General features: G+C 45.2%; 1 protein-coding gene across 16 annotated transcripts in view; it reads left to right on the forward strand.

Annotated features, from left to right (window-relative positions):
• The window catches only part of LOC125714399 (uncharacterized), a 139,768-nt gene that overhangs the window by 10,121 nt on the left and 108,537 nt on the right, over positions 1 to 21,110 (forward strand). The window contains exon 1 of one of the 16 annotated variants that reach the window (XM_048984945.1): positions 8,463 to 8,731. The exons of the other annotated variants lie outside the window; for them this stretch is intronic. The gene's annotated coding sequence lies outside the window, so the exon portion shown is untranslated. Of the gene's footprint in view, positions 1 to 8,462; positions 8,732 to 21,110 lie in introns of those variants that run through there. 16 annotated transcript variants of the gene reach the window in all.

The raw sequence follows: 21,110 nt of genomic DNA on the forward strand, positions 1-21,110 counted from the left end.
AAAGAGCTGTTTGAATAGATGGTCATTATAAGACTACTTGACCCAAAAAAGCACTTTTATAAGAACAGCAGCACCAAAACAAGGCCCAGCAATGCACCATTGTAGACCTTGATGAAAATTACCATGTGCCTAACTGTGAAGTTGATTCAGTCTAATTTAAAGTTATTACTCTCAGAGACTATTCAGCATGACTTGTGATTTATTTAAAAAGTCTGGTTGTTAGCCCTTAATTTACAAAGCAAATCATTTTATGAATATTTATAGATATTCAGCTTATCCAGAATAGTTCTGCCAGTTGCTGACTTATTTTGACTGTTGTGAAAAGACGTTTGAATTTTAGTTTCTGTTAAGTTTTCATGATCGAGAGACCTTCCGGGCTTCGTGTAATTACTGCTGTTACTAACCCGCCCATGTTCAGAATTTGCCTCAGGATTTGGATCCATTAGATAATGGAGATTGTGGAGGACTAAGTGATATTCTGAACAGTGTGCAACCTAACTACCCGCACTGTCACGATAACAGATACTTGAGACAATTTTACTTGTTATTAAGGCATCTTTAATTCCAGTGAAATGTAGTGGTATATTGCATTTGCCTATATAGCCGATGCTTTTATCCAAAGCGAAGGATGATAAGGAAGGAGGGTCAGCCAGTCCCTGGAGCAATTGGGTTTAAGGGCCCTGCTCAAGGGCCCAACGGTGACGTCACTCTGCCGACCACAGGATTTGAAATGGCAACCTACTGATCATGGGTACAGCATCATCGCCCACAGAGCCATACACCGCCCTTAACTGCTATTTCCTCAAGGTATTTTTTTCAACAAGCCTCCCTCTGTTCTCTAACGAACCAACAGGAATATTGTGAAGGTGACTGACCACCAAGTAACCGTTCTTCCATTATGTTGTAGCTCTCTGCCAAATTACCTATATGGATAAACTGAGTCAGCCAGGAATCACATAGTTGTGGGAGTTTAACCGGTAGAAAAGGAGCTAGGCGGGCTGGAATGTGGATGTCAGATATAAGCGACACAGCAAGGTCTTTGCCAGTGAGCAGCTAAGCAGCCATTTGATACCTGAGTTTCATATCCCCATGTGTCAGAGATTTTGGCGTAGCTTGTGAGTTCGCCCTTTGGCTTTTCAACCAGTCCGTTTGTAACTGAACCAACCAGCCTGAGACAGCGGTGTGCGATGTTAAAACAGTCCTGCACTGAGGCGAAAAGGGATTACTATATATTTTCAATACCCCACTCGCTGTGACCCACACATAAGTATAATTCTGCCGATCCACTTTCTCTCCATCGCTTCCCTTTTATATTCATGAGGTAGGGTCAAAGGTCGTGGGGATATTTTCGCTTTTTTTTTCTGCTTCATCCAGCGCCGGAATGCATTGCTTGGATTACAGTTGCCCCGCTGCATGCTGGATCACAGAAAAACATAGTAGCTAAGGAAGGATTTGAAAGGCTTTAACAGAAGCAGCAGGGAGCTCAGCACTTGGGATGAATGGCACAGGACCCTCTTCAAATCTCATGCCCCTCCCCACCTCTAACTGGCATGGGAACCCGATAGCGACCATTGTCTGTGGCTTCCCAGCAGACACACACGTGCGCTTCTGTGCGAGGCGAACCTCTGCTGCCTAAGTGCGTTGTCTAAGTGCGTTGTTTTCGCTGTGAGCCATAGGGAAGTGAATAGCGAGCAACACAGACAATGGGGAAATCGGATATTCCTCTATATGAGTCCCCCGTTTTTTATTTATTTTGTGTCCTTGTGCGATTGAGAGGAGCTGCTTCCCTTTTCTACCGTAATTGCTGGTCTCCCGTCCACTTTCCAGATCAGACTCTCTGTTTTGTTCTGTGCTCTTTGTCTCTTCCCCCTGCACCCCACCCCTCCAGCTCTGGGGCACTGGGGAATATCTCCGTCTGCTGGTTTTTTTTTTCTCTTCTGGGTGGGGGTTGGGGTGATGGGACAGTGTGGGGGGGGGGGGCGGCGGGTCGAATCTTGGCTAACACAGATGTGGGCTCAGCACATACCCATAATCCAACCCATTTCCGGCTTTGTCCCACGGAAGAAGTGTGGCAAGGTCCTCCTGGTCCATTGTCACCGTAGTCTTTGACTGAGAGTGGGGGAGGGGTATTCTAAGGCTCAGGGGTTTGTGTTCCACATACAGCCATGTAGCTTCTCATTGCCTGGGGGGGGGGGGGGTGAAGGTGAGTCTGTCGCTGCAGTGGGGGCTGGGGGGTTGATCTCAGTGGTGAACATACAAGGGCCCTGTTTTAGGACCTGTCATCCAGCAGGAGCACCGCCTACACCCATCCAAACACCAGCAGGCACCAGGATCTATCCATGACACAGAATCCAAGAGCATCCAAAAATGCTTTTTACGGGCAGAATGAACTTCAAGTCACCAAATTCCTGTATGCCACATGAAGGGGATGTGAGTGACTGCGCCTGGTGTGTCCAGTTCAAATCTGTGAATGCAAATTTATTTTTGAAAGATGCAAGTTGTGCATGGATTCAGCCCGGTGGCGTGGTGAGATATGTCAGCCACAGGAAGGCGTGCCGGAGCAATAAGGTCCCAAGGTGCGAAAAACAAAATGGGAATCTTACGCTTAAAGACACAATCCGCCTCTGCTATATGCCCTTCGCTTCATGACATCGTAGCTGGAAATGACTGGTAAGCACACGTGCGTGTGTGTTTATGCACATGCGTGGGTGTGTCTGTTACAGCTGGAAGTAATCTGGCCCGGATTCCGGAACCTGTCCTCTGAGGTGGGGCTCAATATGGCTGAAATCGACGCTCCTGCCATTTGCCAGATGCTTTCATACATAGAAGTGTGTACTGCACCTTCAAGGATATTAAACAAATCACAGGTATAAGATGCCTAAAATGCATGATCAAAAATAAATAGTAGTACAGTTTTTAGTAAAAATGGCCAATAATAATAAGAATTGGGACACTTAGAGATGAGCGTTCACATTGTGTGCAAAATCGGCAGTCAAATGAAACCTTTAAAGCTATTAATCTGCATAGTAAGTACATATTTCTCAGAAAGAAAATGCAATTTAACATTATAACACGTGCTTAAGAGTGAAACAATAAAAACAAGAATTTCTCCTATAAACCAAAAAGTTAGGCTGCTAATGTTTGTTGGATGGTTCCCAAACGTCTCCTCAGGGGCACCTCAGCCATTCCATGTATCTGTTAAATTTTACTACCAGCTTAACTTAGTTAAATAACGAAGTTATTTAACTTTTTGATTAGCCAAATATGGTGTGCTAGTGGACGAAAAAATGCACAGGTGTATTGGATGGTTGCTGCAAGTGCTGGCCTGGTAAATTTTTTAAATGGTTAGACTGATACACTTTGATACAGTATCATGTGTCATAGTATTATGGTTTGAATACATACATGAAGATAATTTTACATCATTTTCTTTGACTGTCTTTTGTACTGTGTTGTATCTAGACAAAGGGTAGAGTTAGGGCTACGCAAATAGGGAAACATTTTGTGCAGCTACGTTGACATGTTGCTACTAAAAACACAATGCCATATAAAGCATGAAAACATATAAACAAAGTGATGTTTATTTAACAGAGGTCAGGCAAATTCCGGGTTTTTGGGCTAAAGTTGGCATTGGTGCTGGGCCAAAGCTGGACTGTTTACTAGTGGTCTAGACCCTCGGAAGAGGAGCGGTTGACGGAAAGTAGGCCGTTCTATGAGACAGACCGTTGTTCGTGCTCCATGCTGACAGGAATTTTGTCTGTGGAGATCGCTGCCTCAGCAGCGGGATGGCCACAGGCCGACAGACGCGAGCCTTTCGCGGTGTCATCGCTTTGGCCCCAGTTCCGGGCTCGCGCGGGAACAGCCCCAGCATCGGCCTGGGCCGGGCCGGGATGGGCGGCCAGGCAGGAGGAATCGTTTTATTATGCGGAACATCCTACTTTCTGAAAAAGCATTTTAATTCAAATCTACTAATTCCGTTTCGGTGATTTTGTGTCAGTTCACCTTATACAGCTTACAGTGAAACGTGGTCCTGCGAGATACTGTTTTCAGTACATAAGGGTGAAAAACCGGGGTAGCTTTATTAAAAAATAATACGACACTGAGGTGACACAAATACGAGGGCATGTCAGCAGCTGGTTTAGGGAACGTGGGCAGGAATTCCAGTACCAGAGGTGGCTAACATGAAGTGACTGTAAAGGTGTATAGATGCAAAACGCGACTACTCTTCTGTATCTTCCACAGGAACATTGCCTGATACCAAAGGTCATGTTCCCAGAATTCAGTCAGCTTTTTGTAGGTGTCAGAACAAGATGTAACTCAGCATCAGTGACCATATTCCCTGCAGCCTTTGGAGGCTTTCTGCCTATTGGGCTGAATCTACACAACGTGGATTCGGTTCCGTGGGCGGATGCCAACATGGCTGTGCTCCGTGTGCACAGGCCCGTGTCCGGCCTCAGGCTCTCTGGCTGGGACTCTGACACTCAGGCTCTGATACGTCCACACACACACTCTCTCTCCCGCCCTTATCGTAATGCTGTACCACCTGTTTATGTGAATTCAGTGTTTGCCTTCGCTAGTCCATCGTACAAGTGAAGATTGCATCAAAATGAAGGGCATATCTGTCCCCGCGTTACATTGCTTTGCCACCATGCGGTGCCTGAGCGATTGCAGACGTTGCTACACATTCAGAATGATGCTCAGTTTGCCGTGAGGCTGTAATATCCTTGGCAGTCAGTGAGGAGACTGGCATTGCTAAAAGGTGCACAAACAAGCAGGTAGCTGGGAGCCACCTTGCTCAATTAGAGAAGCTGAAATACAGTTCAGAGTTCTGACTTATTTCAGTTGAGCATTTCTAAAAGGCTTGAATATATGTTCCACATGAAGCACACTCTGTCAGGACAGAATGGTAGCTGTCTCCTTATCAGTGCCAGCTGCCACACTGGGGTATCGAATATGGATAAGTGACAGGCATTTATTTATGGAAGTGTTTGCAGCTCCTGACGGATTCCCTGCTTCAGGGCTTATATCCCGTGTTCTCCACCTCGCTTCCCACATTGGTGATTGACACCCCCCACGACCCCTGACCCCTTCCCCCCCACACACACTGTGCCTTTTGCTGAGTATTTAATGAGATCAGTACATCGCTTTGCTCAGCATTAACTGTGGCTCTTGCAAGGTCCATGGTCCCTTTTCAAAGCTGGCAGATCAAACGCTGTCCTTTCCCAGTTAGGTTTTTTTTTTTTAAAACCGAAGTGTGCTTGGCGTTTATGAGCCACTGCAGATGTGTGCTAGCGCCACTTGTAGTGCCGTACCTGCGGGCAGCAGTGGGCATTAATACAGCCCGCATTTCCTGTACTTGTCTCCTGCTATTCACTTATTAACGGCGAACACATGTGAAGGACCATTGACCTCAGACCCCCGTAAATAGACTTGCTGGCTCTTGCGGGAGCGAATGTAGGATTTGGGTCTAGAATTTGCAGCCGCTGTGATCATAGATGTTGTTCTGGCTCTGCTATTCCTCTTCCTTCCACCCACTGTCACTCTCCAAACCCGAGGCTGCCTCCTCTGCATTTTCGACATCAGGGAGGCGTCTAGATAGTCCTTTCGCTCCGCTACAGGCCAGAGTAATGTCATTTCGATCTACTTTTATTTTGCATTTTTGTCTTGAACCAGTGGTAGCATCCATTCCCGTAAAGATATCTATGGAATAGGACAGCATTGTTTTCTCAAGGCTGCTGCAGCCGCTTCAATAGCAACGGTGGATATTTGGAAAAGCATAGATGGAGGAGGGCTTGAGGGCTTGTTTCTGTGAAGCCCAAACGATGACATATAGCAGACAGGCGCACAGTGCTGTCCAGACTCACAGGGGGTGACACACAGTGAGCGGGCTGTAGAGGATTGGCTACCTATTGCCTGCAGATAACGCCTTAATAGATAAGTGTTATATGCTGGGGTTTAGCCGAATCTGAGCCTACATCTCTGCGGAGCTGAGCCCTTGGCCCCACAGTTTAGATATCATCCCAGGATCATCTTCGCAATGGGGCTGTCATGACTGTTTGAATCCATGCCTGGCGTCAGAGATGGTAATGAGGGTATTCCCAGTTTCATGTATCCACCAAGCAGTCTTGTACCTCTTACCCCTCGTAATTCATTGCATTAAATATTTCTAAGGCTAAAATGTTTTACCTGCCCCAGAAGAGCTCAACTGACAGCATGAAAGCCCCAGCTGACATCTGCCACGGTGAAATCTGTCCCTATGATACTATAGCTGATTCTATATCTCATCGTAAAGTTGAAAAGGAAAAGTGGATCAGTATATGTATCCAGACCTCAATGCAAATAAACTTCTCTGTTTGTACTCCTCCTGTGTAGAAATATCCCAAAAACCACAAAATAGAGATATAGTAGGGGTGATTCATGCCTCATATTAAATGGTTTTCTTTTCATTTTCGGGAAGTATAAATAACTTTTGTTGTTGTTGTTGTTGTTGCTTTATCTGTGGTTGCCATGACACCCCTCTCTATAGAGAGACATATGCAGGTGACAGCAAAAAATCATTAGTATCCATTTAAGGTCCTTTCCATTATAGCTTTTCTTTAGCCATTTTTGTCCAGTTCTCCTAAAGATAGAACTGTTTTTGTCAATTTGTAGAATGATATCATGAACTCCGCTGGAGCGAGGTCTACACGACAGTGTGTCCCAGTAGCAGATGAGCTCGAAGAGATGAGCTCTCCAGCTTCCCATTTTCGTTTATTCACTTTCATGTGATACGACAAAAGAGCCTCATGTGATACGACACGCAAAGCCGCACATTTTCTGTTTGGCATCACTCGTGAAATTTGTATGAGGTCCCAAACAGAACAATGCAACAATGGAACTTAATGTACAAAAAAAACCTGTGATTCCTGTCTCTTGACAACAAAAGCATAACGGCTAAAAAAATCAGGACCCTCATCACTGACACCACTGTGCTGTAGCTTTGATACACAGTGTGTTTTGATACATTCATTTAATCTTAGTCTGCATATGCAGTACTAAATAACCAGCATTTTCTGCTCACTATTCAGAATGGGAGGCCTGAGAAAAGGGAAGACTCTTTCTCCAATTGTGGCCGTTAGACAGCTTGGCTTTTTTTGATATTTAACATGCCAGAAGACTCTGCTAAGTGAAGGAGACTCGCCACAGACCATAAGGCACATTAATAAAAAAAGGATTCCCAGCGATCTCCTCCTTCCGTGAAAGGTGTAATGTAGAGATAGCGCGCTTGATCATATTTTCCATGCATCTTCCAATGTCCTGTCCTGGTTAGGATCATGGGGTACCTCAAGTCTGTCCCAGGCGGCACGGCGCACAAAGCTGGGGTGCACCCTGGATGGCATGCCATCCTACTTAACAATGAAACCTTTCTTATAGCATTGATGCAAAAGCTTAGCTCCCGCAACAACTGGCCCACCAAGGAATGAGGAATGGTGAGGGGGTGCTTGCTGCTCTCTGCCCAAATCTGCATGAATGCACGGAGGCCATTGAAGTTCGTCAAACCCCTAAGGTGAACTCAACAGGCGATCCTCAGTCTTGGGAGGCCAATCCTTCAGAGCAAAGGCAGTGTCACTGTGTGTTCCAGTTATTTCCCATGAAAAAAATCTGTTCAGGTTGGCATGTTTTTTTTTTTCAGCTGTCATGGTTTAATTAAAAAAAACCTCCTTGCAGCACTTTGTGATCCCTTTTAATCTGGTCTCCTAATTCCCCTGACCATTAAACCTGTGGTTCATGTTGTGGTGTTAAATCCAATAATCCTCCAGAGGAATACAGTCTTACATTGTGCATCCCCTCTATCAGCCGGTCTGTGCCAATGACCCTTGGTGGTGGTGGGGGGGGGGGGCTGGCTTGGACTTCTCCTCAGCTTGACTGGCACCTCCAGAGTGCTTTTGGGGAGGGGGGGGGGGAGGGGGTGGCAGTGGATGGTATAGGCGGAGTTTCCCAATTGGTGGTCGTGCTGTGACTGCGCTTGTGTTTGGTGAGGATCTAAGAGATTACGGCTGGCTTGTTTAGGTGCTGCTTGCCAGGCTGGCATGCTCCCTGCCTCAGCTGTTTCTGGTTGAAGAGATCCACTCGGGTGGCGATGAGAGGAGAGCAGGGGGAGCAGAGGCATGCTGGCAGCCAGTCAGCTGGAACCGGGAACGTCTCCACGAGACCACCTCTGAGCACCTGTTGTTTTGATAAGAGCCCTGGTTGTTTAAGTAGCCACTCCCCTACCCCAAATGCTCCGCCCACTTGCCTAACATCAACAACAGCAGCAAAACCATATCCCACCAAGATATATAGGTATAAGAATAGTATGCTTGAATGACGAAGGGGACCTCTTTCACTTCCCAATAACAAATGGTGAGGCATTTTAAGGCCCTTCCACGAACCACGATATCTCAAACATTGAAATATCACGTATCCTGTATTGTTGGCGAACAATTCTTAGGTTGCGAATGGGTGCAATATTACAGGGGTCAACGCAGCATGGCGGCCCACGTGCATTTCATCTCCATTACCCTGCAGTTAAACTCCAGTCCGCAATCTGTGTTGACATTTTAGATCCAGCCCATAAGCACCACCTTTTAAATGCGTTAAGGTCACCAGATTGATGTGTCGCAGAGAAGTCAAAGTCGGCTAAGAATATCGAATATCAAAAGAAGCACGGATGCCATCACCACACTGTGAATTACAGTCTCTCAGCCAAAAGGTAAGTAAGGTCAGCGCTAGGGCCAAGGCTGGGAGCATTCACTCCCAGGTACTGGGCGTCTGGTTACAGGATGCTTGTGAGCGTTTATGGTTAAGCCAATCTGTTTACAACCCGCATTTCCAGCACAGTCTGACTGTAAAAGAGAATCTGCTAACATCCCCTGTAAAGGGCTGAGCACGTCGGTGTGTGAGTGCGTGTGTGTTTTTCTAATGTATCATGAGCTTACCAGTCAGTTTTGTTTCCATGGTAACTGCAAGCGACCCAAACGGAATGCCGTGTGGCTCCGTCTCGCGTCAGGTTCGAACGTAATGGCAGCAAATGCAGTCTGTTGCTTTTTTCTTAATGGTGTTTCAGCGGAGAGGCGGCAGGACGAGGCGCGTCTCTGTGCTTGGCCCGGAATGCAAGATGACCTTGTGCAAACCGCATGGGACCCATGGACGGCCAGAAACCTTCACTTTCACTGTAATGACCCTAACATCCTGCAAAGCTGTGAACTCCTAATCCTCTTAAATCAGTTTTTAGATCAGGGCAAACTGGTTTAATTGAATAAATAGAGGAAATCCACCGCTGGGGTGATGCTAATTGATTCATCCAAGATACCAACAAGAAAACTGTGAAATTGTATAATTAAACACATTACTGCATTTTATGAATGCCCACTGTGTGCTTAATGGGCTGGGCACCATGATACTGTAAGCTTCACTTCCATAAAAGCTTTAGAGAGCTATTAAAAGGCAAAGTTAATGGAGGCAAATAGTTAAGGAGGAGAAAGATCATGCACCCCGTTCTAGCTGCTTAAGCTAGGTGGGGCGCCTACAAAGTGGCCTCTTTCAAAATCAATAAATAAATCAAATAAATCTCAGTGGGCAAATGTTCTGCACAATGTAGATTTTTGTTGTGGAGACCATTTTATAATTTTGTTCTCAGTGTGTACAAATGTAAGGGGGACAAAAATGATCATAAGTCATATGTATACGCAAGTACAAAGAACTCGGGTGCTGGGCGTATGCAGGTTACGCTACTGCACTCCAGGAGTAGCGGCCAGAAATCGTACGAGGCGGTATTGGCGCACAGAAAAAAAAAACTTGATGTTGCGGACAGGAAACGGGAGCCCAAGGAACACAATTTGGACTTACGGTATTCTTCGTTCGTATGTCTGAAAGTTCGTAAGTTGAAAGTTTGTTAGTAGAGGAGCGTCTGTATTTACAAATGAAAATTCACCCCATCCAAAATTCATTAAAAATATCTTACATCTGAACTGAGGATTTGTTTGACACTGTTCGTTGGCTGCCACGCGGAATACCATAACCTAAGGCACACTATTTAACAAAGTGGATTGTGTTACACTTTATTAGTAACATTTTATTTCCTGCTGCATGTGATATGTTATGTCTGTTGCATGACGTGTAGTTTTTACAAACACACCTGGTAAACTGGTCATGCTTCTAATGCCTCCTGTATTACCAGAATGGACAGTGGTAGCATTTTGCTGCTAGGCTGCACTACGTTCTTTTGATTGACTGACCGTAATCCATGCTTACTGCTCGTGCAGAGGAGGCCCACGGGAGCTTCTCCTCGCTCGGCAGCATGCTTTCTGGTTTTAGTCACATGTGCACGCGTGTATTTTGGGCCGACGTTACATAAGACAGAAAGAAAAGGCAAAAGGAGGCCTGAAAGCTGGTGGCATCGGGAGGCTTTCGTCGGATTTTCTGTTGTCGCAGATAGATTAGCACGGCACCGCAGAGCTGAGTGTAGCCAGCTTATTCCACACTAGAGTTTATGGGTCAAGAGCTTGGAGAGCTTCTCTTTTGCTCATTTAACATCTGTTTCTGTCTGGCAGGCCAAGCACCTCTTTATTCTGTACAATATCCTGTCTGCTGAAAAGCTTTACAGTCTGTTTGAGGACATGGCATTCACAGTGTTTGTACTTCCAGGGAGTGGCTGATAGAGGGACAATGAATATGCAACGTTTTGGCAAGAAGGCTGCTCTTAGCGTGCTCGGCTCTTCAGCGATTCTTGCCATCACTATGAAGCCTTTTGTGGTTGTTCATTATCAGAATCCGGGCTGCAGGTTCAACCAATTACCTTAACAGAGTGACTGTGCTCTCTTCCCCTACAATAATCACAATGCAAGAAAGATGCAGCCGAAGATGTTCAAATTTAAACCAACAAGCTACATTTTGTGCTCTGGATTGATCAATGTGGAGTTGCCAGAGAAGTGAGGAGAGCTTTCGTGACAAATTGTGAAATTTAAGTTGAAGCTCATGTCACCTTGTTTACGCTGGTGCGATCGCAATTGTGTCACAGTATCTTATGCCTGGCGTGAATTATGTACTTCAGGTTTTGTAGCATGAATCATAGTATAGTATGAATGCTTGGGAAAATATGAGCAGTGTAATTGTGTAATTCCACTCATTCCATTCATTTCGCCCATGGCCAAGAAGGCTGATTAAGTCTTAACCTGTCGTTGCTCAGTCACCCCTGAGCCAGCTGGTGGAGCTTAATATTTGGCTGTACTCTTGTCATTTATTTCACCATCGTCACAGCTGGGTTTACTATACAGCTCTGAACAGACGTCTCAGCCAAACACCACAGCCTGCTGCCCGTTGCTCGGCAAAACATGAAGCCCATCGTGATCAATGACACACTGACAAACAGAGGCCTATTCCTTTTCCTCAGGAATAGAATTACAACCCTTTCACTACCAGTCCAGGCATATTGTTCCCTGCTTGTATATTCAACCAAATGGATTATGTCGAGCAATACTGCCATTTTGATGTGTTTGGCTGTTTTCAATCCTTTTACTTGGCCTTATTCGGCATCCATGCTATAATAGAATGTGAGATACTCATTTCTGTCACATCCATTGTACTCTGAGAAATTCAGCTTCGCAACACTCACTTCGAGGCACATTGAAGGGCTCACTGAACCTCAAGGGACACATCTAATCCTACAAAGTGTCCTTTAATGGATTCCATAAATGGCTTCTGGGTGAGGGCTGGTTTGAGCTGATCGGATGCTTTTTGATATTCCAAACAGTTACATTAAAATAAACATGTTTGGATGGAGCACCTCTACATATGAGTTTGGCTGTCACACACTTAAAATTAAGGATTGACATAAATCCAAACAGTACACAGGAGATGAGAATCAAACACAGAATTCCAAAAAACTGAGTAAGGGCTGGAATTTAAATGACTCGAGCATGGAGATAACCTAGGAAAATCTTTGGGTCAACCCCGTACTTCCTCACAGAAACATAAATAATGAATACAAGGCCCTGTGAAGATTAAACATAATTTCAAACCAGGCACGGAAATGGAGGACATAAATTATAGTTCATGCAAAATGAAAGAATTCCCTGTGATTAGCCTTTTATCTTTGGAAGATTGCGTTGGGTTTTCTCAACTAAAAGGTAGTGAAAGACGGATAGCAGGAGGCAGCCTGAGAGATTCTCATTGCACCAACCAGACGAAGCACATTTCCTCATCTTACCACATAGTAAAAACAGCTATTGTTGGTTGTAAAGCCTTGTAAAGGATATTGCTAACCCAGATTGACTGACTTGGCCTCTTATTTTTACTGAAGCATTTTGGAAATCCTCAGCTGACCCACCATGGAAAGCTCATGTATTCTCCAGCTGGAGAAAGTCCCCTCCCCCAAGGTGGGGCTACATAACGGTTTTATAGTAAGATGTAATGATAGTTAATGGTTGAGTAATTTGAAGTTGTTAGTGCTCCAGGCCACAAAGCTACCCCAGTATGTCCATGTTAGGTACATTTGTGTAGAATTTCCTTGTATCAGAAGTTTAGGTGACGTAAGCAGATATTGCTTTGAATTTTTTGAATTCCTTTAATGGTACCACTAGTTTCCATAGAGTGTAAGAAGTGTGTGGAAATCGAGATGGTCTATTACGTTATTTACACCGAGTGGACTACATGAGCTAAACTAGCGTCATCTTTAGCTGTTGTGCAGTTTTCTTCATTCTGGCTCCTGAAATATGGCTGAGCTGACATGGCAGAGAGAGAAGTCTTTTTGTAGACCTACAATTCAATGGTACGGCTGCATAGGATACGTGTGCAGCCCATAGTTAGGCTGCAGGTGGCTTGAGTACTAACATGACAGGAATTTGGTGAGGAAGCAACTTCCTGAGCCCCTACTGGTCAATTTTAGGGAATGATCTGATGTGATGCAATCAGGTCTTGACGCTCACAAGAATGTCTTGCATGACTGATGTACTGTTTCATCACATCAATCAAATTCTTCTTCATGATAGAGACGTTACACAGAGGAATCTTCTTGAAAAGGCCTGGCCATCATCCAGAATTGGTGTAACCTGCCAAAAGCACGTGAGCAATTCCTTTTGTAAAGTCATTGTTGAGGGTAAAGATAACCTTTAGAATGTGGTGTTGTCATGCAAACAGTTGTCTACACATTAATGAGCTAAGGATGAAATGTCACCCTTTTTATTCAAGTTGTCTGCTTATATTGCTTTGTCAATACAGGGTCCCACTGTGGGAAAAGGTTTTTAATGAGGCCCATGTGTTGGATATCAGCACATCCAGAAAATATTCATAGTCCTGAAGATCCAAGTTATTAAATTCTTATCCTTAGATGAACCCCTCTTCTTAAAGTTTTATACCACACCTGCATGATATTCTCAGTGGCCATTGGCTCTATTCCACATGCACTCCAGGAGTTTAGGCCATCATAAGTCTTCATGCTCATACTCCGTGACCAATGCTATAAACTGGCATACATTGTCCTTGGTCAACTGTTATATATATGTTGTCACAAATGAATTATTGGCGTATAAGGTACCAATTAAATCATTCTTGTTGGAAATGTTATCTACGGCTGGTAATTTATTTGTATTTCTCTTTTCAGTACTATGCTGAGTGTGTTACATTAAGTTCAAGCTGGGGGATTTCATTTTAGTGTCTCCCAGCTGGTGGCACATTAATGGTGATGTCATTATTTTGATTTGCATCTTTCTGTTAACCAATACCAAGGCATGCAAATAAAAGCAGACCTTCCCGCCCATGGGTGTGTGCAAACCATCAAGCGAAATGAGTTTTTGCATGGGGAAATGGGAGTGAATCGCCTTAGATTCCTGTGTCCATTTGATATTTTGACAGTTCTTCTCCACAGCCGAGGAGGCTTACAGCTTGTTGGAATGGTGCCGTCTTGTAATATCAGATAGCATCAGAATTCTGAAGCGAGTCACGTCACACAGGGACAGGAGGAAGGAGAAGCGGCTTCATTTGGGTACGGGAGGGGAGATGGGTTTAACAAAAACAGCAGAGAGGAACGTAAACAAAACACGAGTATTTTGGCATCAGAAAAATCAAGAAAACAAAACAGGCATTGTGTCATGGAAAGGACTCAAATGTGGTTCTGGATCAGGTATCTGGGTTTAAGAGGTTTTCTGGGGGTCAAGAGAAAAACAGGATTCGGTCTCGGGATGGATCATGAGGCGCAGGTGAGGTAACGGGATGGGCCCAACGCCTGACTATGCCCTGCTCCAGGGCATCCACCCGTTAAAATATTTGCCACTTGTATGAATTGCAAAAGATGGCTTTAAGGAAATGCTTTCGACACACACAAGCATTCAGACTTCTGCCTGGGTGTTATCTGATAGCCGTGCTCATTGCAGGGAGGCACACTTAAAAACAGGGTTAAGCAAAAAGTTTACAGGCAAAGTCCTCAGTTGTTTCCCAAGACTTTATGTACAGTTCAGAAATTCATCCTATGCCTCCCAAGCCTCAGGGATTCTGAAGTCATTAGCTAGCCCTCTGTGGTCTCTTTGTCCTTTCCATACCCATGCTGCCTGGAATGCGGGCACGTCTCTGAACAGTCATAGGCGTACATACACATTGGTGCCTGCTGTCTATTGTTGAGCCAATTTGAAAGGTCCTTGAAGGGTCCCAAATCAAGCCTTCCCTGGCCCTCTATATCTGTGCCTGACAGCCAACTAATTGCTTCAGCTGAGTTTGCGGTCAGCAGAATTGACAATGGTACGGACCTGCGTCACTTTGCAATCATGGAAGAATGGTTGGACTAGAAGCAGATTTGAAACAGCATATTGTGGAAAACGAGGATTATAAATGGAAAGTCTGCTTAAGAAACAGTGCTGCACCACAAATAGAATAGGACCATTGTGTATCTATGGATGGAAATACTAAACTGTGTCCATCCCATTGCAACGGAGTGCAAATACTAAGAGCCTTTGGTTTAGTCTGAAACTCAATAAAAAAAACTAAATTCAGCTCTTGTTGACACTATGAAGTTGAATGGAATCATTGGGATTTGCATGCTCTTCTTAGCTTAAAATGTTTGCCTGCATGAAGGCTATTATCTACATGACAATCTGCACAAATGTCAACCCTTGACATATTATACATTTTCTTTTAACACCTATAACTGACTAACCCGCCTTTCATTTCCCATTTTGTTCAATATTCCCAATCCCTGTGAACAAATTGATACAGAAATACACTGATGGGTGGCAATTAAGAATTTACAGGAGGAATTCTATGTCCATGTGGAGGCCATGTGACGGACTTATGGAGCAGGCCTCATTAGCTGCAAAGCAAGACGTCTCAGAATAACAGTGACAGATTCATTCGCGTTTGGCTACTGTCTTTAATACGGATTTTAATGTAGAACGATAAAGCCAAGGTGAACCATAAATTAATGATGTGTAAATTTATTCCTGGTACCCTGGTACTGCATGCCTGCTCATGTTTCTGAGTAAAGGTAGCCGGTACATTTGAGGTACAGATAAGATCAGAAGTACTGTGAGGTTTATAGCAGTAGGCAATTCGAAACGAAACTCTCTAACGTTTAGCGGGTGACGGATGCATGAACCCTTTTGCCAGTCAGCGTTGGAGCAAAAATGAACAATACTATTCAAAGGCTGGGCTGTTTTTAAAAGTAAATGCAGTATTATATGCACGCAAGCATATCTCCCAGTGTGCAATGGCACCCGTCTTGCAAGGTGTCTGCTGTTGTTCAAAAATATTGTGCACCGTACAGCTAGCAGCATACGTTGTTTACAGGTCTGCTTTTCCATGAGTGCCAAGTGGACTTTATCCTTTGACTGCCAAGCCCAAAACCTTTAGGTTATATTATGGTGGAGCACTAAGCGGCCACCCACGGGATATCAGAGTTCCTCTGGCGTCTCCCTTTAGCTCATCAGCAATGCAGACAAACCCTACTGCCGTCTCGCAGGACTTGTCGCCAAGTGGCGTGCCACTTCAGCGAAGTGCTTGGCCATTTATAAAAACTCACACACTTGCTGACCCCATTGCTGTCAATCAGAGTACTTGCCCCTCCCTCCATGGCCCATTTGTTTACATCAGGATGTGGACTTACTTAGGGCCAGAAATCTAATACCGGGTTCGGATCTGGAAAAGATCACATTTGTTTTCCTTCTTTGGCTTTTGTTCCGCACTAAATTGCAAACTTTAAAGTAGTGTGCAAAACAGCTGCATTTGAACATGCTGAGATGTGGATTCCTCTACACCAGTGTTTCCCAGTCCGGTCCTCGGGGACCCACAGACGTTCCATGTTTTTGCTTGGAGCTAGGTGGGAGCAGAAATGAGGACTGTCTGACAGGGAGCTGGGAGGGAGCAAAAGCGTGGACCGTCTGTGCGTCACCAAGGACCGGACTGGGGAACACTGCTCCACACAAACATTACTTTCCTCTTAGCTTGTTGAGTGTAAATCATTCTGACATTCCTTGATCTTCCTTGATCAATCCACAGTCTTGCCGTGCAAATCTCATTCCGGTTGGAGGCCTTAGATGCTAGGTTAAAAAGAGAAGCACTTTAGAAACTCTTGTTCAAGCCCTTAGCCTTATGCTGACCTATTATGAAACAAAGAAAAACTGCTGGTTACCAAGCAACTTAAGAGCACTGTTGAACATTATACATATTAAATTTCATTTTAATACCATTTTAACAGAACAATGGGTTTCCATGGTGAAGATATTTTTGGGAGACTGAATCAGTTGCTATAAGGAGGCAGGGACTGCTTATGTAAATCCTTTCATCTTTACTCTGAAACGGGGAAAAAAGTCATTTCTAAATGTGGCAGCTGGTTGCATTCGTTTGGTGTCTCAGGATAAGTGTGTCGCAGCTCTCTAGGCCGCATCTCGAGCCGTCTCCATGTTTGGCGTTCATGCCTCAATGTGCTCCGTGCGCTCCAAAGCAGGCGACGCCGAGGAAAGCTTCGAGCACCCAAAAATGTACAGAAAGCCGGCTGCCGTTCGGTTTGTTTGTGAAGTAGGCGAGGATCCTGAAAGCAGCTATCTGCCGTCTTTCATCAGGGGCACAGTAGAGGCCCTTGAACACGTAAAACAGTATTTAAAGTTGGGCGGGGTTAAAGGTGCCAGCTGTCCCGAATATTACAGCTAATATAATACAATAGAGTCGTAACTTGTGGTATTTGTGTGTACATTTCCACTGTTATCAGGGGACTCTCCCACCCCGACTCAGCAAAGTTTATTATCGGGGGGTGGGGGGGGGGGGGGGGACATCCTGTATTTCTTCAGATTGGATGGGAAAACCCTAGCAGGGGGACCAAGGATATATTTTGTCAGAGAACCCAGAATTTCTAGCTGTGGCCACGTTTCTTGTGATTATGTAATGAAGTTGCCTCCATTTTCACGTAAGCTCCTTCCCGTGACCCACATTAAATGGGCTAGTATCACCATTGGTGTCTGACAGTGCGGAGAAGACTCACTTTGTTTTGTGGAATCAAAGTATAATAAATGCGGGGTGGTGGTGGGGGGGGGGTTATTATATTGTACATTTTTGAAACCAAAGAAACCACAGAAGTAACTGTGCAAATATTCATGGTGCTGTGCAGTCCTCTGGGGAGAGTGAATACCTACTGGATTTCCAGGGAGCAGATCAGAACTTCCCACAAGTCATAGCCTTTCTTCCATTTTCATGCTTGTTTAAGTACAAAGTGTGATGCAGATTCCAGTGGCAGGGAGCATGGAAACGTGCAGATAGCTCACAGGGCGCTCCCTGCAGAGATGTTCGGCTCGCAGTGTTCCCCATACGTGTCCTCTGTGATTCTTTTTCCCCATAAGGAAGCATACCACACCCAAGTGATGTGTTGTTCTGTTCCCAAATGTGGAGCTTAAAGCTGTTGCTTTTTTAACTCTATAAAATTCACCTTCCGTCCGGTTCGAGGCTGGTGGAAATTCAGAGATGCGTGGTATAAATGAACAGTTCTAACCCTCCAGGTGAATCCTCAGTGGGGGATGTTTTTCTTAAAGACTTTCCAAACTGCCTTTAAGTCGCAGAAGTTGCCCAGTCCGCCCCACCTTCAGCACTGCCATTTACATCACAATGGGGTTTGCAGCAAAGCCCCAGGACCCCTGTTTTACATTTCAGTATCACAGCTGCCTTTTCCCTATCTGTGGAGCCTATCTTAAAAGGCCCTAGCTGACATTGGCCCATTCTGTCTGTTTCAGGGCTTCTTTTTGTGTGTGTGTTTTTTTTTTGGTGCCAATTGTAGAGAGGAGTTAATTGTTGCAAATTCTCTCCAGTATTAAAGGTTTACTTTTGGTTCAAAGAGCATGCAGATATTACAGATTCACGAACTATACGAAACTGGTCGAATTGCTCATTACTCAGCAGGAGATTCAAAGAAAGTTAAGAAATCGTAACTGTTAATTGTGACGGTGCTTTCATTCCATTAAATAATTATATGTGAGGAAACATATTGCAGCATTTGAAGAATAAACAACTTGTGAACGTGGCGTTCTTGCAAGCTAACAAAAGGCCTTATGTTTTGAGTGAATCACCTGTTTAAACAAAAACAAAACTTAAGCCCCATAAAATTAGGTATAATCGGGCAGCGATTAAAGTAGCAGGCAGTGTCCCTGTGTGCCTTTATGGTTGGCCAAAGTTGTTAGACACAGGTATTGCATTATGACCTCAACCTCTTGTACTCAAGGTCCAGGTTACTGAAGATATTTTCACAGGGTGGATTCACTAATGGATGGGATCTTATTTTCAACAGGATCCGGTTTCTGCCAATAAAGATGAAGTAATTGATGTTCTACATAAGAATCTGGCATAAAAGAGGAATTAAGCCAGGCATATCATTAAGATCTCCGCTGGAATGCTGCCAGGCTTTCCCGGCTCTGCAGACTGGCCTTTTAGAAGGTAGAGAGGAGGAATTTCACTCAATGTGCGCAAAAAAAAAAAAAAACACCAGATATTTTAGCCTAGAGCTCCACCTCTAAAGGGGCAATGCTGGGCGGTTTTCAAGTCTGGACCGTAAACGGAGACTTTAATGACCGCAGCTTCAATGGATGAATGGGTGAATGATGAATGGATGAATACAACAAAAACATAGTGGAACGCCATTCTTTGGTGTTGCTTTGAAAATGACGTGACGTGCTCTCAGGGTCGCCAGTGCTGCCTCGCATTCTCAACTGAAAAAAGTATCATCTAGAATAAAGAAATAAAGAAATATTTTCTGGAACAAGCTGCCATCCAAATACAGGGGTAACAGAAACAGAAGGCATACAGGTTGCTCACATACATTCAAGGCAATGCAACTCCAAATGCTTGTATGATAGTACTAGCAATAATGTACTACTGTAGCTATGTTGTATGCGGTGTAGTGTCATGATGATGACCTCTGTGACCTTGTGATTAACTGCAGGCACAGATGCTGTGAACGTGCTGTTAGCTTACCTAGCACAACTTCAGACAGCACGATGCGCAATACTTGTGTGTATAGAAGGGAGAAGATTCTGGCTATGAACTGTGATATGAACTGGAGTGGGAGATTTATATATGCTAGAGCTCCTGGCCTGGAAACATACATCTATGCCATTCATCAGTGTTTCTTAAACCAGTCTTCAGGGACCAGCAGACAGTCCACATCTTAGTTCCCTCCCAGCTCCCAGCACATCGGAACCAAACAATCAAGAACATTGAATACCTGGTACAGGTGTGTTGAGAGCTGAGAAGATGAGAAAATGTTGCCTGTCTGGGGGTCCCGAAGAGCTGGTTTGAGGAACACTGCCCTACACCACTGCTTAGTAAAGTTTGAGCTGATTTTGCATGACTGATTATTTTTTACTTCCATTCATCCATCTTGCAGTATTTTTATGTATTGAACAAGCTATATGCATGATAATAATTTAGCATGTCCTAATAGCTGGTCAGTAATAAAAGTTGTGAGTAAGATCCATATATCCAATATTTACAGTTGGTTAGCGACCCCCATTCCTGCACTGTACGTATGAACGATCCTCAGGCTTGTCCCTGGGATTCTGGGCCGGTCACGTCCCCTTCTGATGATGTAGCCTGAGAAGGCAGATTCAGGGTGAGCAGTGACTGGCAAAACGAGCAGTGAGGCTGCACGAGCTCCAGCATCCCAGGTGTCCCGCTGCAGCGTATCTCAGCCACGCTCCTTTCTAGGTTATCGTGTCACACTTATCCGCCTCCCAGGATGGCGAATCAATCTGTGCTACAATAAGGCAGAAGTACCACATGAGTCGGGGATTCGCGGTGCTGACATGTAATCAAAACTTAACACTGACAGCAACCCCAACCTACATTTAAATGCTGAGTGAGCAGCCTCGGCTCCCTCACGCCCCCATCTTTCACAATTCCCTGTCCCCCCCTCCATGCCCGCCCCCACCTATCTCCCGAGCCCCAACTTCAGCAAAAACTCGGACAGAGGCCTCCACTGCCCCCCCCGGAGAGTCCCGGTGACCCAGATTCACTGGAGTTCTCTGTCGGCTCGGGCCTGGGCTGTTTTCACTCCGCCGCCAGTCCCGAATCCGCAGGGCTCTCTCACATCAGCACTCTGACCCACATCTCCATGGCAACCACACCACAATGCGCCCAGTGCCGTACAGGCGGCCGACGACGGCTGGGGGGGAGGCGGGCAAGCACCGTGTCCCATGGAGCGACAAATGGTGGGGCCCCACACACCCCAGTCCCCCCCCCAGCCACCCATACCCCGCTTTCTTTGTCTCCCCCGTCCCTTTTCACACCCACACACGCTGTCCTCCATTTTGTCTGGCAGCAGTTAAAAGCTGGTTTTCAGAATCACTGTCTAATTTGGTGCACCACCCACCGCAACCGATCGGACCCCTAAAAGGCTAAGTGGCCGACAGTAACCTCTTCCCGGACGGGTGCGGAATTTAATGCCCGTGCCATTCACTTGCCCACATATTCCTTGTTCCTTTTAACGCCAAATGGATAGCTTTCCCCCGCCCCCCCCCCACCCCGCCCCCACGCCATATGCTCTGAGTTTGAGCTGCCAGCTACATTAGCCTTTTTTCCTTCTGTCACAGTGGTGGCGGTCAGACTCCATCTTATATGTCACTTTGCAG

This window comes from Brienomyrus brachyistius, chromosome 19 (genome assembly GCF_023856365.1).
Source record: "Brienomyrus brachyistius isolate T26 chromosome 19, BBRACH_0.4, whole genome shotgun sequence".
In the NCBI taxonomy this organism is placed as follows: Eukaryota; Metazoa; Chordata; class Actinopteri; order Osteoglossiformes; family Mormyridae; genus Brienomyrus; species Brienomyrus brachyistius.